The 17,117-nt window shown below is 46.3% G+C and overlaps 1 protein-coding gene across 2 annotated transcripts in view; it reads left to right on the top strand.

Annotated features, from left to right (window-relative positions):
• Positions 1–2,200: 2,200 nt before the first annotated feature.
• The window catches only part of FBXW7 (F-box and WD repeat domain containing 7), a 185,333-nt gene continuing 170,416 nt past the window's right edge, over positions 2,201–17,117 (top strand). Inside the window, exon 1 of one of the 2 annotated variants that reach the window (XM_075421563.1) lies at positions 2,201–2,283. The gene's annotated coding sequence lies outside the window, so the exon portion shown is untranslated. Of the gene's footprint in view, positions 2,284–12,531; positions 12,550–17,117 lie in introns of those variants that run through there. The other variant, XM_075421562.1, reaches the window with a different exon arrangement.

The raw sequence follows: 17,117 nt of genomic DNA, 5'->3' as shown, positions 1-17,117 counted from the left end.
ATCGGTGCTGGCAGAGTAGTGATTTTCTGTTTCCTGAGCGATGCATCTGCCATTGCCAGTGATCCACACTGATGAGACTTTTTCCTTCACTCCCAAGTAATACGTACTCAGCATTAGTGTTGCAGATATGTTTGATCTATGCGTAAACCTATTATTCAGCTGGCAGAGGGAGAACACCACAACGAAATGGAAAACCAGAATAATAAGCAACAGGTGCAAGAAAGCGGAGCTAGGAAGCCCTTGACGTGAACAAGGTCTGAGGGAGAGACCTCCATTCTCTTCGCTGAAGGGGCAGAGATCCGTACTGCAGACGTAGAAGTTTTAGCACTGTTATTTCCTTTGCAGAGGGGAAGAAATGCCCCAGTTTATGGCAGAATGGGTAAGTTGGGCAGCGTGGGGGGCGCAGGGCTTCGGCTGGCGAGGAGGGGGCCCAGCTGCAGCTCTGACGAGTGAGCGTGCCCCTCTGCCACCTTGTCCCAGCGGCGGGGTACGAAGAGGTTTGGAGACTCCAGTAAGCTGAGACACCTGTTTTAAATACACAGGAATAGAAAAGTGAGGTAAATGAGGTCATGGGAAAGGGTCGAGAAGCATCCAGCATAAGATGGCGGGGAGTAAGAGGCAGCGTTAAAACTGAACGGTGGTGGGGAAGCAAGCAGCTGCTGAGCACTGGCAGCATGGTGAGGCAGCGGCTCTGGGCGCGGGCAGGGCAGCTACCAGGAGACACGCCAACGCGGCCCTCCACAGGCGGCGAGCGCCGGGCCTACGTCACGCGACTTCATTTCACTCTAGTGCATGCACTTGACGATAGCGACGCGACCAAATACCGCGCTTTTCTGTTTTTGTCCCCACAGGGCCCGAGCTCTTCCCGCTGCACGGGAGCCGTCCCACGCGCTTGATGAGCGGCAATTAGGTATTTTATTTTTTCCTTCTGCTCAGCGGACGGTGTCCTGTCTTTGGCATCGCGCACAACAGGAGCCCCGGCGGAGCCAACAGCTGCAAGCTCTGTAATAAAGGCCCCTGTAATTACTATATTCATTTTTAATCTTAAGGAGAGGAGGGCCTGCGCAACCACGGCCCCGCCGGCCGAGTTCGGGGCGCCCAGAGCCCGGCGGCGTCGCGGAGAAGCCCGGGCAGAGAGCAGAGAGTGACGCGAGGTCCCGCCGGGGACCGGCACGTCCCTGTGCCCTGAGGGCACCCGGCGGCCGCCGTCTCTCCAACCCCGGCGCCTCAGGGACGGGGAGCGGGAGGCGGCGCAGCCTGGGCCGTTCCCATGGCAACGCCAACGCCCGCCCCTCCCCGCTGCCGCGGCGAGGGCAAGCGCACGTGCGCGCGGGCTTCCCGCCCCCTCCCCTCTCCGCGCCCCTGACGTCACGGGGTGGGCGAGCGAGCTTGGCTCCCCGCCCCGCGAGGCGGGAGGGGGCGTGGCGCGCCGAGGCCGCCGACTGCGGCTGCGCAGGGGGCCGGTACCGCCACCCGCTTGTGCCGGGCTGAACCGTGCAGCCGCGGCAGCCGCCGCTCGGCTCCGACTTGCCCCGCCCCTCCCTGGCGTCATCGCCCCGCGCCGGCACGGGGGTGGGGCCTGTTGCCCGGTTACGGCTGTCATCCGCGCGCGCCGTCGCCGCGCTCGCTCTCTCGCCCGCCCGCCCGACCTCCCCGCCCCCTCCCGGCGCCGCAGGAAACGAGCGGATCCCGGGGCGCTGCCGCCCGCCGCCCCCCAGCCGCCCCGCGCCTGGCCCCACGGCCCGGCCCGGCCCCGCCGCCCCGCGCCCACATGCCGGAGAGCGGAGCGGCCGCGGCGCCCAGCCCCGCCGCCCGGCTGCCCCGCGCCGCCCGGCTCGGGCCGTAGCGGCCCCCCCCTCGCCGCTGGAGCCGGGGCCCGGCGGCGCCCGCAGTGCATGAGAGGGAGAGCGGGGCGGGGGCCGCGGCCCGAGCCACTCGCCTCCCGGCCGGCGGCGCGGGGACCGGCCCGGGGGGGGCAGCGAGGGGCGGCGAGGCGAGGCGGCGGCTCCATGTGAGAGGACGCGGCGACGCACCTGAGCCGCCGGGGCAGCCGCAGCCGGCGGGGAGCGGGCCCCGAGGACCACCCGCCCGGGGGGGGGGGTGGGCGGGGGCTGGACCCGCCTGCCTCCCTGACGCCGCCCGGCCCCCGGCGGCAGCCCTGGGGCAGCGGGTCCCCTCCCGCCGGGGGAGAGGGGCTCCGCCTCGCCGCCGGCATCGCCCCTCCGGCGGGAAGGCGTGCACGCCGCGAGGGGAGCGAGAGCCCGGCGGAGCCCGGCCCGAAAAGTGAGTGCGGGAAGGGAAGGGGGCGGGGGGGGACGGACTGTGTGCCCCGGGGCCGCCGGCGGAGTGTGGCGGGGCGGGGGCGCGGCGCTTCCCATGCGGCTCACGTCCCCGGCCGCGCACGGTCTGCTGCCCCGCCGCGGGCTGAGGAGACCGGGATGGGGGACGGGGCTCCACCGCGGCCCTCCGGGAAGGGCCGAGGTCTCCTCCGCGACCCGCGCCGCCCGCTTCGTACCCGCCGGGAGCGCCGGCCCCCGCCAGCAAAGGCGGCGGGCGGTGAAGGGACCCCGGACCCGCGCCGTCCCCGCCGTCCCCGCCCGGGCGGAAAGTTGTGCGGAGCGGGGAGCCGGCAGGCTTCCAGACACCTTCCCCCCCTGCCCCGTGCCTTCATCCTTTGGTGGAAGGGCTGAGGGGCTCCTGGCGGACCCTGCGGCTGCCTCCCGCCTGCTCCTTTCCGTGCCGGCCGGGTCGGGAGAACCTTCTCAAGGAGTCGCTTTTTCTCATAAAGCGTTTCTCAGCGCCGTTTAAAAGCCAGAAGTAAACGTCGGCTCTTCCTGTTTGTGGGAGAAGTTGCTGCTTCACCAGGCAGGAGTGAGTGCTGTTGCTCCGGACCTTGCTCTGAGGCTGGGGAGCGGAGGGGCTTCCTTGGGAAGGGGGCTGTGATTGCTGGGGGTTTGGTTTTGCTTTGCTTTTCAGCGTTTCTGCAGAGCGCAGAACTTCCCTGTGAGCAGAAACTGCAGCAAGGGTTAGATAGTTTCAGCAGAGTGTCTTAACTTGCTCTTCCCTGAAGAGAACACCACCATGGTAGTTAATCGGGAAAGGAACATTTGTATCTGTCAGCATTAAATGGTACTGTTCAAGAGTTAAAATTTGTACGACTCTTAGTTGCGTATGAAAAGAGTGTACTAAAAAACAAGGAGAGGAGATTGGATGTTGTTTATTTGGTGAGGCAGCATTCAGACATGGATCCAGAAACTGTAACTCTGCGTGAAAACTGCTTGCATGAGCTTAGCCTCGGTGGTGCTCCCTCTCCACGTCTCTCTCCATGGAGTCTGGAAAGACATTGAAGGAAGAACTTGTAAAATTTGTCTGGTTCTTCATGAAAAGAAGAATAAACAGCTTGTGGGCATTGTGTGGGTCAGTCGCTAGGGTCCTGCTCTTCTGTGTTTTCTGTACCAGGTGGAATTGGAAGTAGAGAAAAATAAAATGGAGCGGAGATGTGTAGTGGCTGAAGGCCTGAAATGCCTGCGTGTGAACGGACAGCCATACACCCCAATTCCAGCAATGTGTGCTTGCTCTGTGCTCTAGTTTGTTTGTGCTACACGTTGGAGAGCAGGTACAGTCTGTTTCTGAACTGTGTACTTGGTTGTTCTGCTGAGAAGGAGACAGTCCGTGAAAACTCAGGGGAAAACCTAGGCATCAGTAGGAAGTTCAAAGGTAAATGGGGCACCTGACATTTTGTAGTTTCTTTTTGAGAGTGAGTATGCTGACAGGTAAAACACTTTTTTTGACCAAAATATCTCTGTATCTTAAGCTTCCTGTCGTCGCTGCTGTTTTAAAAAGGGGGGGGGGTGTGTAAAAGAAGTTGAGCTCTGTTCACTCTGCTTTGCTTGGCCCCAGAGCCAGGAGGTCAGGAGAGGAAGCTGCGTTCTCTTTGGCCCGTAGTGGTAAGGAGACGGTCAATGCTGTGATGTGTTGAATATCTACAGGAGCCAAAAGGCGCTATGCCCTTTTCTCGATACGGTGATCGCACTTGCTTTGATGTCACTTCCTGGTTCCAAACTTAAATCTGCCCTTCCCCACTCCGTCATCATCCAGCTGTTAACGGCAGCCTCGTTCTGTCTCTTGGTGGCACTTACGCATTCTTCTTGTTGGTGTTCCAGGTTCATAAATGTCTCAAGAAGGTACATCACCTTATGTTATTTAAATGATTTTTGTCAAGGTTTAAGTTTTTCCTCCTATTGCAGCTTAGATCTAATCAGTGTAGTTGCTTTGTGCAAGCTGAATAATTTACTCGTACAGCAGTGTCTGTTTGGAAACATCAATGTTTATCAGAAAGTACGCGAACTTCATTTGCTTTAAGTGTTAGAGAAGCTTTTATAAGAAGTAGCTTTTCGGTTTAGGGAAAGAAATCGCTTTTATCTTTAGACTCTTAGACTGGCAAATTAACTTTACTTCCCCCCGTTATGTACTCGTGCAATACTTTGCAAAAGTTTTGTTAATTACTTCAGTGGAATTTGTTGTCTCTGAATCAGTAAAAGAAAGGAATGGTGTGTGATGATTTAGGCCTGGCAATGTTACTAAACAGAGAGGAATGCTCTTCTGTCTCTTTAAAGTAAACCAAGTTAGTTAAGTATCTTTTGGTTGGCATGTTTTAAATTCAGACTGTATTTAAAGAACGTGTTTAGTCTTCTGGATCTTCTTCTGAAGAACACATGCTTGTTAACTGACTATATGTGCATTGCATTTGAATTAAAAGCAGCATAAAGACCTTATCAGCCGAGCTGCTTCAGCCTCTTATGTGGGCTGTGTATATCAGGTAATTCTTGAAAGAGATGATGAGGATTACATGTAATAGTTTTTGAAAATGCTCTTCCATGAGAGAAAATATTGTGATTTAGTGAATTTGTGGAAAGTGATGGATGTTTCTGTACTGAAGTGCTCCATGTATTGAAAGGATAGACAACATCTGTTTACCAGGATCACTTCTACAGACTTTAAGATAGTCTCTTGTGACAGCAAAGGCTACAAAGGCTTCAAATATTTGTCTGACGAAGACCTAGAACCATGTAAGCGCAGAAAGTTAACTTATTGTTAACAAACTTCTAGGTCTTGCCTTGTGGCAGTGTGGCTACTGATTGTTACACAGGCTGTTCTGGCTTAAATCAAAGGTCAGTTCAGCCCAGTATCCCATGTCTCTCAGTGGTCACCAACGGATGTCTGTGAAAGACTGCAGGCAGTGTTATGTGCCTACAAGTCCCTGTCCCAAAACACCCTCCCAGTTGCTGTCAGTGTGTGCTTTAGGGCTGTGTCATTTCTGTGTGTTTGGCAACCCTTAGTGGCATCCTCTTGGGTGAATGTGTTTGGTGGCTTCCAGGGAAGAGTGGGCAATTCATTGCTTAGTGACTTGCTTTGAAGATACGAGTCATCAGCTGTGTTGGAGCTTCCAGTTCCTTCCTGAGGAGAGAGGAAGAGTACTTGATCCCTGTCCACCCTCACCTGTCATAGTTTTGTGTTCAATAGAAAATGAAACATGGTTCTCCGGCTTCCACTAAGTAGATTATGGGTGACATAATGAAGTAATCATTTTATAGCACCATTCTCTGATCATCTAGAATCAGTAAATAAACATAACGGCTTGATTATGCGCTTACTTAAAGTGTGCATTCGCTTTTCTCCTTTGAGAACTTTGCATATGCAAGACATTTTTTGGCTGTAATGAATGCTAGAGGCATTGCAGCTCACTTGAGGGAACATTTCTTGGGCAGGGAGAGGGAATGGGAGCAATTATTCTGTTGTGATGTGGATCCTGCCTCGTTCTTTCCACCAGTGATTCTGATCAGCTGCTCCAGTGTTCGTCCTGTGTCAACGTGTACACCGCAGTTAAGCATTTTCTAATAGATCCTTGCTGGTTTTTTGTTGTTAATGTGGATATGATTTATGTCTGTAAGCACTTCCACTTGCAGCCCATATTCCTGAAGTCTATGCTGAAAGAAGCCTACTAACTGTTTGTGGGGTTTCCATTGTGGGTTCCCTTATATTTACTTTGAAATAGCAGATTTCTTTTCAGAACTTGATCAAAATAATTTAAATTTGGAAGCATGATGCATGTATAATAAAATATAATTTAATTTGCAAGGTCAAATATTTCAAAAGTAATGGATGTCAGAATAAAAAGGAACTACTGTATTCAGTCTTGTTTGTGCTCACTGTGACAAACTGTCGTCATCTTTTCAAGACTGTTTACCTTTGCAAAATGGACAGGTCTTTATTATTCAGTAGCTCTTCAATATTTTGTTTTCTCAGTATTCTCTGAAGCAACTGCAGTTATTCTTACAAGGGCGAAACAATGTGTTTTTTCCATAATGTTGCATCTTAACATCATCCCTGCAGGCATCTTTTCCCATTTCGTAGGGCAATTGAAGATGTTACCACTGGCTGGAGAATACAGCACCAACAGCTTGGCTGATAAGAGGAGGTGCATGAAATAGTCCTTATTGCCCCAAACTAGCTTGCTTAGCTCAGACAGGCTTTGCCTGCATCTGGAGCTGAGATGGTTGGCTTTATGGTGGAAGATGAGGAGTGCTGGTGTGTGCTGTTTTGCCGGTATGATTCTGGTGTGATGGTTTCAGCAGGTGTGTGGTAGCAAGTAGCTACAAGAGCAAGATTTGCTCTGAAACAGCTTTCCATGCTAAATCCCCCCAACATGATCAGTGGTAGCCGTTGCAGTATGAACTATTTTGTCTAGTTTTTTGACCAACCACAGATAAGGCCCTAAAGTGGAGAAGCATGGGATGTTTTAATTGTATGTGCTGTTTTCAGTTTTGTCTGCAATTTGGCGTTATACCAGTATGATACATTTTGCAATGCTATTTACCTCAGATTGTATTTAAAAAAGGAAAAGCGATTTCGCTTTAGTAGTCTCACAAAAGGTTGAGAGTGCTGTTCAGATTTTGTAACCCAAATACATTGTTATGACACTGATTAACATTTCAGTGTGCCCTAAATGTCATGTGGGCTTGGGGTCATTGGGATGATGGTGGGGTGGGGGGGGGGAAGTAAAGTGTGTCTTTAAATTGCTGGATCGGTGTTTGTGTTTGGTCATACAAGGCTGCTTGATACCAGCTGCAGTATCAGGGAAGCCTGTGGTAAGTGGTGGATGGCTAAACTGGCCTAGGAGAGTTTAGTTTGTCTTGTGACCTGAAATTGGATGGCTGCCTATAGCAGAGGGACAGCTCTGAGGTAGTTAAGGTTAAGTAATGCTTGCTGTTTAAAGACAGACTATTCCAAGTTGTCCAAAATGTGAATGTTTTTAAGTGCTTGCTTTCTTCAAAACATTTCAGTAATATGAATGGCGTGAGCTACCTGTAGCTTCTCTGGAGAAGCAGCACTGAGAAGTCGGAGCACTTCAGCACGGGTGGGTTGAGGTGAGGTGTAGTCGGAGGGCAGGGCGTGCTGCTGAAGCAACACTTTCTAAGCACAAAATCTGCTTCCTTACCACGGCAGGAGAGCTGCCCACAGGTGGAGCCACGGGGTGTGCGTGCGTGGGGAGACCCAGCCTCCTGGAGCTATGGAGAAGGGGACATCGTGGGAGAGCAGCTGCAATAGCTTCCTCTAAACTCTTCATAAACCTTGATCAATGAGTCTTGCTGCTGCAGTATCCTGAGTCGTAATCATGGATTCATTCTTTCCTTTCCGTGGTCCTCCTTCATGCATGGGTCTCTCTTTGAAAGTCAGAAACCTGAACCGATTCTGGGGTCATCGTTAGGCTTGTTCCTGTGTTCCCTTCTCCAGTTCCTCAACATTTTGGTCCTATGTCAAAGCTTGTTGTTCTTGCTCTTCAGTACTTCTTCCTTTAGGAATGTCGCTCTGGCTGGCTAGGAAGGTGGGAGGAGACCTTGGCATGACTTGGCTTCCCCTGTGTGTTCCCTTGCTGGGGTTATCAAATTGCTTAAGGGTGGTGGAGAGCTGACTGCACATGGAATATTGGGGGGTCTTTTTGGTGGATTGACCTACTCACGAACTTGGTCCTGCAGAGTGAGTCTTACTTAGCTGTGGCTTTGTGGTGTTGCAGGTTGTGGCAATTGCCTTGAATTTCTGAAGGACAGGAACTGCAAACCCAGGATGTGTGGCGTTGGTGGTATCTGCTTAACTCTGCCCTCTTTGACTGGTGTAATGTTCTTACTGCACACATTGGTTCTGTGTTCTCACAGATGCTGGTGACTGCTTTTGGAGCACGTGTTTTTCAGGATAAAGTCTATCATGTTTTCTTTAAGGTGAAACTTTATGTTTAGATCTGCTGTAGCAGACAGGATCTGCCTATGGTTGAGGAGTGAAAGGATGTTCTCTTTCTGTAAAGTATGTGATATGCTTTATAGGATGGAATATATGTCCTTATGTATCTGCAGGAATGAAAATAGTCACAATGGTTTCAGAAGCAAACAGGCTACTTCAGGGCAAGCTACTTGTCTTACTAAATGACTGACAAGCCCAAAGCAGCTCAAGGGAACGCCAATGGGGAAGGAACGGTTTCAAGCTCTCTCCCAGCTTCCCTTTTTAGGAGGGTAAGCTGCTCGGCGTGTTCCCTGGTGAGTGCAAGCCTTTCCCTGTTGTAGCATAGCTCGTGCTTGAGGAGTCGCTCACTACCTGTTGCACTAGCTGCATAATCTAGTGTTTCCTTGCTAGACCTGACAATAGTGGGTACGTGTTTTTGTTGGCTTCCCCATTGCCTAATAAGGCTGTTTTTTAAAAGAATATTTTCTTCAGTCTTCAAGGCCATAACCATTTAATAATGATAACCAAAACTACAACTTTGGATTCAGGCCTCTCTGAAGAAATGTTACTCATCTTTTGTGGCAAGTGTGGTCCCACGTAGCTTGGCATGGTTTTGAATCTCTGTTGAAGACAGGGTGTCTACACCTTAGGTTTACCAAGTGCTGTGTCTTTGCTAAGCAGTGTTACCTGTGGCCTGAGCTGGGGTCAGGTGATCAGTAAACCTGCAGTTTTCCAGTGGTGCCTACTTCTCTTGCTGTTTATATCTGGTCAGTTTGTTTTAATTCCTGCAGTGGTGCTCAATGCGAGAGATCTTCTAGCACAACAGAAAAGGGCCCTGAAACTGCCATACTGCAAGATACCCTTGTCAAAGTTATTTGTAACATTTGTTTCTGAGTTCTGCTGTGGCAGTTTCGTCTGTTGTTGCCAGAGCTGATGAATATTCCTGCAGATCTGTGGCATTTGTGTGAGTGGGTGGATCACTGCAATGACAGGTAACTTTTTTTCCTCTACTGCAGAGCACAATAGTGACAGTTTATGTGCATCTTGAGGGCATCTTCAACATCCTTTAAATCATGCTAAGGCAAAGTTGTGGTGGTGGTTTTTTGGTTTTTTTTTTTTTTTTTTTTTTTTTTGTTTTTTTGTTTTTTTGTTTTTTTGTTTGGTTTTTTTTTTTTTTGCCAGCAAACTTCTGACACCGTTTCTTTCTCCATGTACCTGGATAGCAGGCCCTACTGGATACTCCAGCAAGATGGAATTGGAAATAATCAGTTTGTTTCGGTCAGGGTGTTTGGGAATTGCTTTACTCCTAACTTGCTACTTGTTGCAAGGGTCCCCGGGGAGGGAGACGATTCAACCTGCTGTGCTTCCCCCCACCGGGTGCACGTTTAAACTTCTCTGTGTTGTCAAGAGGGGGGCAGGTGCTCAGACTTGTGACAAGCCTCTGGTGGAAGGGCACAGTTGTACCCCTCCTCTTTCGCAGCGTGCTGGTTGCGTTGTCTGCGGTAGCGAGTGGATCCTGACTCTGCTGTCTCCAGTCCGGGTGAGAGCTAGACTTAGTCCCTGCCTGACTCCCAGCTTGCTGGACTTTGTCTTGCCCTGGGCTTGCTCCGCACTGCCAGATTGCGGCACGCGGTCTTGAACAGCCGCTTCGTGGTTATGAAACGTGGTGACAGTAGCATGCAGGCTATGGTAGCCCCTTAGTAACACAGTAGTAGTTCTAGCTGTGTTTTGACATTGTGTCTTCAGGGAAGTGATTGCGTGTGTGACATAGGTCCCGCAAAGAATATCTTAGGTGGGCTCTGATAGACAGGTGTCTGAAATTTCCATTTTTCAAACCTGTAATACAGAAGTGTGTTTGTGTTAACGACCCTGATTTTCAAAATTAAGTTAAACATCTAGACAAGCTAAGAAACTGCCGTTCTGGAGATAGTTTTACATACCTGAGAATGCACTAAAACTAGGGTGGTTCTTAGACGTGGCTTGCTGTAGCAAAACAACTTGGACATTCATGGTTCCGTCTGATTTGTTTCCAGGACATACTGTTTCTTCGTTTCAGGTTTTGTGTTGCATTCCCAGCTTTATAGCTTATTGCCGTGGTAAATCTTGCAAATTGTTTTGTTGTTATTTCTCCTTTGAATACTGTTACGCTTGACTATTTTGAAACCAAGTAATTCCTGATGTGCGACAGAGAAGAAGTGGGCTGATACTGAAATAACCAAGGGTCAAACTTCAGCTCAGCCATTACTGATGTTTGGCCGTGCCTGGCGGGAGCACTAGATAACACTCGGTGTGACTCAGGAGCACAGGCAGGGTTTTTCTTATTTGCAGGGGAGAGGTGGGTGGTGTCCCACGTCGTGGGGTGGATGTGCGGCTGGCTAGTTAGGGGAGCTACATGCTGCGGTTGCTGGCTGCCTACGTAGGAGGTACGTACAGTCATCCCGCTCAGCTTGCGTGTTGTTTACATGGGCTGTGGGAACCTTTCGAAAGGGTGCTGGGAATGACTGGAAAAACAAAAGCTTGTTCGGTGGCACAAAAGAAATGTTAACGTTTTCGTCCTTCTCATTCCTATTGTTTGTTTACGCTGCAGTGTGGTGGAAACAAAATTGATTGCGTAGGTTAGGCACGACATAGCAGAGATGGAAAAAGAGAAACCTAAAATTGAAACAATTTACCCTTGCTTCATAAAATCTTTTCGAACTTTGCAAAGACTGGGGGTTCCTGAGGTGTTATATTCACTTGTCCTTTACGGGGTTGTCACTCCATATTGCATTTGACCTGTTTTGTTGCTGCTGAAAAGAGTGGTTCCAAACAGCTTCTCCCATCCCCAGCCTCTTCCTGAGCTAGCTGTTGGTTTAATCTGACTTTTTGGTAATTAATTTAGTGCTGTTGGTTTCCTACCATTTTAGTTCCCTGAATTTAAGTGAGAAGGGAACTGAAAACCAAATTGGGTTGGCTCAGTGTGACACGGGATGTGCGTGGAGCTGGCACAGGGGATGCACAGCTGGTAGTGAATCCCTTGGGCATTGGCTGGCCATGAGATCAGCCTGACTGTCCCCTGAAACCTCACGGCTGTGGTCTGATGATCTGCTGAAGCTGGTGTGGAGTGTGTGTTGCAAGCAAAAGGGCTGATCTTGCTTTCTGCCACCCGTTTTTGGCTTTTGTGGTTGTGCTGTCCCCTTCTCAAATCCAGCTCGTTGTGAACCGACGTGAGTGCTAGTGCTGCCTGACTTCTTAGCCTTTTAGGTAAGGTGAGAGTGGGATTACCTCTTTTAGTAGGAAGACAAATTTAAGTAATCTAAAACTGCTTATAATCAGTATACTAAACTGCAGAAGTATTGTTGTATGTGTCCTACTGTGAACTATATGCATGACAAAAACCACTTTCAGCTACTACTGCCTATTCAACTTATAAAATTGAGCATGCACTTGATCTTCAAAGATTTTTTTTTTTCCCTGGAGTTCTCTTCATGCCACAGTCATAGCTGTTCCAATCCGGACAAACTAATCCTTTTATTCAGTAGAGCTACATTTAACACAGTGATCAAAGCTACAGTCTGCAGTAATATTAGTATTCAAATCTGTAAAACACAAGGGAAACAAATTGTTCTATGAGCAGCAGAGCTAACAAAACCTAGTTTCCTGTGGATTTGTGTCCTCTGTCTGCTGCTGTATCCCACCACTGCAGTAACAGAGTCCTCATTACTGTCCTGTTATCTTCTGTGAACTTCCTTATCACAGTATGTTCAGATCCTGCAGCCTGACTACCATGCTACTCCCCGTCTAACCTACCAAGCGTTTTTTAGTTTGCTAGCTGGGCTAAAGGCACTGTGTGCTGTGACTGTTGCAGAGCTATGTGTATGCTTGCTGGCTGCTGCCAAAGAGGGGAAAAAGAAAAAAAAAAATCACATTCAAGAATTCTACTGGTTGTAGAGCTGAGAGTTTAACTTTTGCAGTATTGTCTGTGCCTGTTAGTTGTCTTTTCCAGAAAAGAATTAGCACTTCATTATAGAACGCACATAGCTTTTTGTCTGTCTTTTCAGAATCACTTTTTTGGAAAGAAGTGTAGTGCCACTGAAAACCTTCATGTATAAAACTTCTGGTAGTTCGCTGTTCTTCAAGATCAGTCTTAAACAGCATAATAAGCCGTAAAAACAATTAATACAACATGCAATCCTTTTTAAAAGTATGTTAGGTCTGTAGTTTAAGTGATTTTTTTTTTTTTTTTTTTTAGGTTTTTTTTACCAAGTTTGGGGATCTGAGCAATTGTATGAAAAGGTATTGTCTCAAATTAATAATTAATTTCATAGTAGTGTCTTATGTTTTGCCACTTTTTGCTTTCTGGACCATTAGGGAATATGTGAAGTCGTTCTAGTATAGAACCCAGGCCTTCTAGTAAAGAACCCTGATATAGAACCTTAACCCTTTCTGCAAGTTAACAGACCACTCACGGCTTTTTCTTTTGGACGCCAGCAGCAAAGCGTCAAACACAAATAATGTTTTCCCCTAACACCAAGATTAATTTTCCTTAATAGCCTCTTGAGACTTTGGGGGAGGCTTTTTGAAAGTCAGTTTTTCGGCAATTTCTCCTTAGTTCACTGTTGTTATAAAATTCTGCTAGCCTAAAACACCATAGTTTCCTTTCCAGAAAGCGTGCTGTGGGTATTCTCTGATATCAACCTGCATATGTTTTACAATAGTATTCTCTAAACAATTGTTTCAGCTGGCTTGCTGATGCATGAAAAGGTTGTTTGTTTGTAACACACTGAATCATATTTACTGGCTCTTTTAAATGTAGGTAAGTACTGTGTTTTCTCGCATTCTGATATGAGATATTTTTAGTAGGAGGCTAATGTAGTATTAATATTTACAAATTAATTTTTTTTTCCTTCTTACTCCTCTGACATAACCAAGTCCTGATTTCTGCTAATAAAATGGGAAAATGCAAAAGTACCAGATTTTTCCCAAATGGGGTGTTAATGGTCTAGGTTTGTTATCTCTGTTGCACTCCCCCAAATTGTGTAGTGGAGTGCTGGCAGCTGAGAAACGCATGTGCTCGGGTAGTCTGTCTTAGACTTTGAATTTAGGATCTGGGAGGTCTTAAATCCAGGTGACAGAAATACTGCGAGATGTGCAGTGGAGAGGGATTAAACAGCAGTATAGAGGTCCCCCTAATCAGTGAACAGGCTGGCGCCTGTGACTTGTTCTTCCATCTATTTTTTTGTATCCCTTTTCAGGAAGGAAAACAACCTGCAGACCCAACCCAGAGTGAGTCATTTAGCTTTTCTGACGAGAAAAATGGCAGCCAGGACTGTTTAGTAGCAGACCATTCTGCTGCCCACTAGGAGCTTGCGCAGGCATGGTCTGTAGGAGGCAAAGCTATGAAACTGCTGTATAGGAGAATAATCAGTATTTCCAGAATTCGAGTAGAGGTGTAACAACTTTTTAACTAATATTTTGAATGAAAAGTCAAGCTCATTAAAACAGCTGAATTGAATGTATTTTATCAAGCTGGCAGCTTTGGGAGGGGGATCCAAACATTAAAATACTTTTTCTATATTTTAATTGGAATGTTCTGTTTTGAAATGTGTTTATTAAATAATTTTAAAATGGAAGAATTGTCACACTGGATCCCACTGAGGTTCTTTCTAGCCTAGTATCCTGTGTCTGATAGCAGCCATGAAAGAGAAAATTGTTTACAGGAACCCAGAAGTCCCTTAATTCTCCACATGACCCGTCTCAATCACATCTGTAAGTGGATGCATGTGGAACACTGAGAACAAGATAAGTGTTAGATACTTTTCTTTTCATGCTTGCTCTCTAGCTACTTTCAGCTGACGGAACCTCTGAGCCAGAGATTGTTTCTGTTTATGAATAAACTCTTGAATAATTTCTCATCTGTGAACTTGTCTAATTTCCCCTTGAACCCATGTAAATTTTTCATTTTCATTGCATCCTGTTGCAACAAATTCCACAGGCCTACTAGCTACTGCCTGAAGAATCGCTCATATTTTGAAGGTGGCTACTACTAGCTTTGTTAGCTGCTGTCTAGTGTTTGTGTTGGAAGGGGCAATGAACAGTCAGTCAGTTACTATCCTTTGCTTTTCATGTCACTTGCCTCTGGCATAGTCCCTTGAAATTGGGCTTCTTGGTCCGAAAGAGACAATTTTTCAGCTGCCAGTTCTTATATACTTAAGTAATTTTAGCTGAAACAGTGCACATCTGTAAGATGACAGATACTTCTTCACTAACAGCTTGATTTTTTTATTGAAAAGGAGAGGTGCTGTTTGGGCACCAGAGCTTACTAGTGTTTCAGGATTGAAGTCGAATCTAGGAATAGCAACTGCAACTGAAGTGTGGGCGATAGGGGGGATGTTTACTGAAGAACTGCTTGACCCTGTGGAAAAGATGGGTATTAAAGTAAGGATGAGGAATTCTCGTCTGTGTCTGCAGGAAATGGCAATTCCTGTATCGCTGTTCCTGTGGCCAGCTTTTAATGTTAGAGCATCAGCTTAGCAACTCTGAAGTTTCAGTGTCTTGATGATATGGATCGTAAAATAAGAATAATAAAGAAACACTGGGATCTTTCTGAAATGTTAAATAGCAAGTTTGCTATGTTAGTATTACAACTGTTGCAGCCAAGCAAAGCAAACAAAAATTCAGCTCTTGTAATTGAAGTTGTCTTTTGGTCTGCTGTGTTGACAGTGCATTGTCAACTTCTGTTTTTTAATTAGCATCATATATATGACTACTTTGGTGAAAAAAAGCAAATTTAGTGCTTACTGGTTTTCTGTAAACCTCTAAAGCCTTTATTTAACTGGGTGATTTGTAGGACTTAAATGTGTAAGAAACAGATTCTGCAACCTACATCTTGAGGTCTTATTAAGGTGTTAATGACTTGTAACTTAAAGTGTTTCTTTAAAAGCTGATTTTAAATAATAATCAGATTTATTTTTTCTGTCAAATTGCTCGCTATCTCGAGGACAAATCTGAAGACACTTGTGATGCATTTTAATTTTCTGTTGCCACTACTGACAGGCTATCATGTCAGTTCTTGTGGAGTACAGGTGAAGACAGATAAATGAAATCCAGGTCTGATTGTGCAGTCATTGGTGTATATGCTTAAATTTGATCGCAAGAATACCTGTAGAAAGCTGTGTCTGCATAAAATCAGTAGCTACAAACGTAAATTTGTCAAACTTAGTGACGGACTTTTGTTGCCTCAGAACAAAACTGATTATCAGTTTTTCATTGGTAGCACAATCTAAAACGTACCAGGAACTTTTCATTTGTCTAAAATTGCATTTGTTTGAAAGAGCAAGAAGTTAATCTCTGCAGAGCAGGATTTTTCAAGTACACTTAAGTCATTTAGGAACATAAATTCCATTGACTTTGTGCTGTGAGAGGAGTAGAATTGAGCTGAAGCAGAGGATTAATTTTGGAAGTTACGCAAACTAAAGAGTGCAGTTGACAAATATCAGGCAGCATATTGTGTTATGGAGGTGTCACGCTTTTATGAATCTTCTTAAGTCTAAGTGAACATCTGACTAAAATTGTTGAAAGACTTGGTCAGTTATGGGAAGGGAGAATTAGCAAAATTGGATTCAGAACTTAATTAGGAAATTGTTATTTTTAAACTTATTTTTAATTGCGGTTTAGAAGTCATGTTTATTCACTTTCAAGGAGGATATAGGAAGAGCGTTGTGTAACTCTTTAGAATCAATGTCTTTACAATAGCTACTGTAATGCTGTTTTCTTTGCCAGCGCACGACAGTGGTGCAATAGTAGGCAAAAGACTCTGAAGTCCAAGAAAAGCTTTAAGTGAAAACTTTAGTATGTGGTTGAAACTTTACAATCGAGTAAAATTACCTGTGCGTTGTTTTTTTTTTTTCCCTATGAAACGTGATGGTAGTTTGCTTCTTGACTACTCATTGATTAACTATTTGTTTGGCAGTAGCTAGGAAGACTGCAAAACTGGTTGTATGACTCTTGTTTCAGCTATCAGTTGTCTTTCTGTGCCTTATCAGGCTGCTTGACAACTGCATAATTGAGAAGTTTCACGTGCTATTGAAGTGTTATTGTTAGAATAAGCACTTAATTCCAGAAGGAGGATATAATCTCATGGCTTGATAGTGAGAGTCACAGTGTAGGGGGAGGGATGCTATCACTGCTCTAGATAGCAGACTTGTATATTTTATAAATACAGATTATTTTTTCTGAATAGCAAAGGACAGAACCTTGGCTAATTGTAAATATCTCTGAGTGGGGACAAGTATTTTCCTGTCGTTCTGTTACAAGAGCTTTCACTGAGAATTCAAATGCTACATCCAGTGTAACAAAAGAGAATCTTGTCCCTGAGAAATTGCAGTAATAAGGATGAAACTTGCTTATTTATTTTCGATTGGGTAGTTGTGCATATAAAAGCAAAAGTAGTTAGCACTATGCTTGACAAAAAGAAGCAGATGAGAAATAGTAGCAGAATGATTTCAGATTACTTCTACGCTGGCTTGCCACTAGGACAAGGGGTATTGCGCTGTTAAATATGAGTAATAGAGTGCATATACATACTCCTTCCCCCTTGATATTGTTTTGCTTTATAGTCTGTGTTAATGTGTTATGCAGCTACAATACTTGTATGTTACTGCTGGAAAAAATGTCTTTCAGAGATTCTAAATATAGTGGTTTAGAGGAACTATATCTGCCTGGCTTTTTTACATAGCTGATGGTGACTAGATGGAAGGAGGCTCTTTATTTTTTTTGTGGCCCAGTCTCTAATCTCAGAATAATGGAGCTGACGTGTTAATGAAGCAAGTTTAGAAATTGTGAGTAAGGGAGGAGACTTCATT

This window comes from Opisthocomus hoazin, chromosome 5 (genome assembly GCF_030867145.1).
Source record: "Opisthocomus hoazin isolate bOpiHoa1 chromosome 5, bOpiHoa1.hap1, whole genome shotgun sequence".
Classification (NCBI taxonomy): Eukaryota; Metazoa; Chordata; class Aves; order Opisthocomiformes; family Opisthocomidae; genus Opisthocomus; species Opisthocomus hoazin.
The sequence above is the reverse complement of the archived record's forward strand: the minus strand, read 5'-3'. Positions and strand labels throughout refer to the sequence as shown.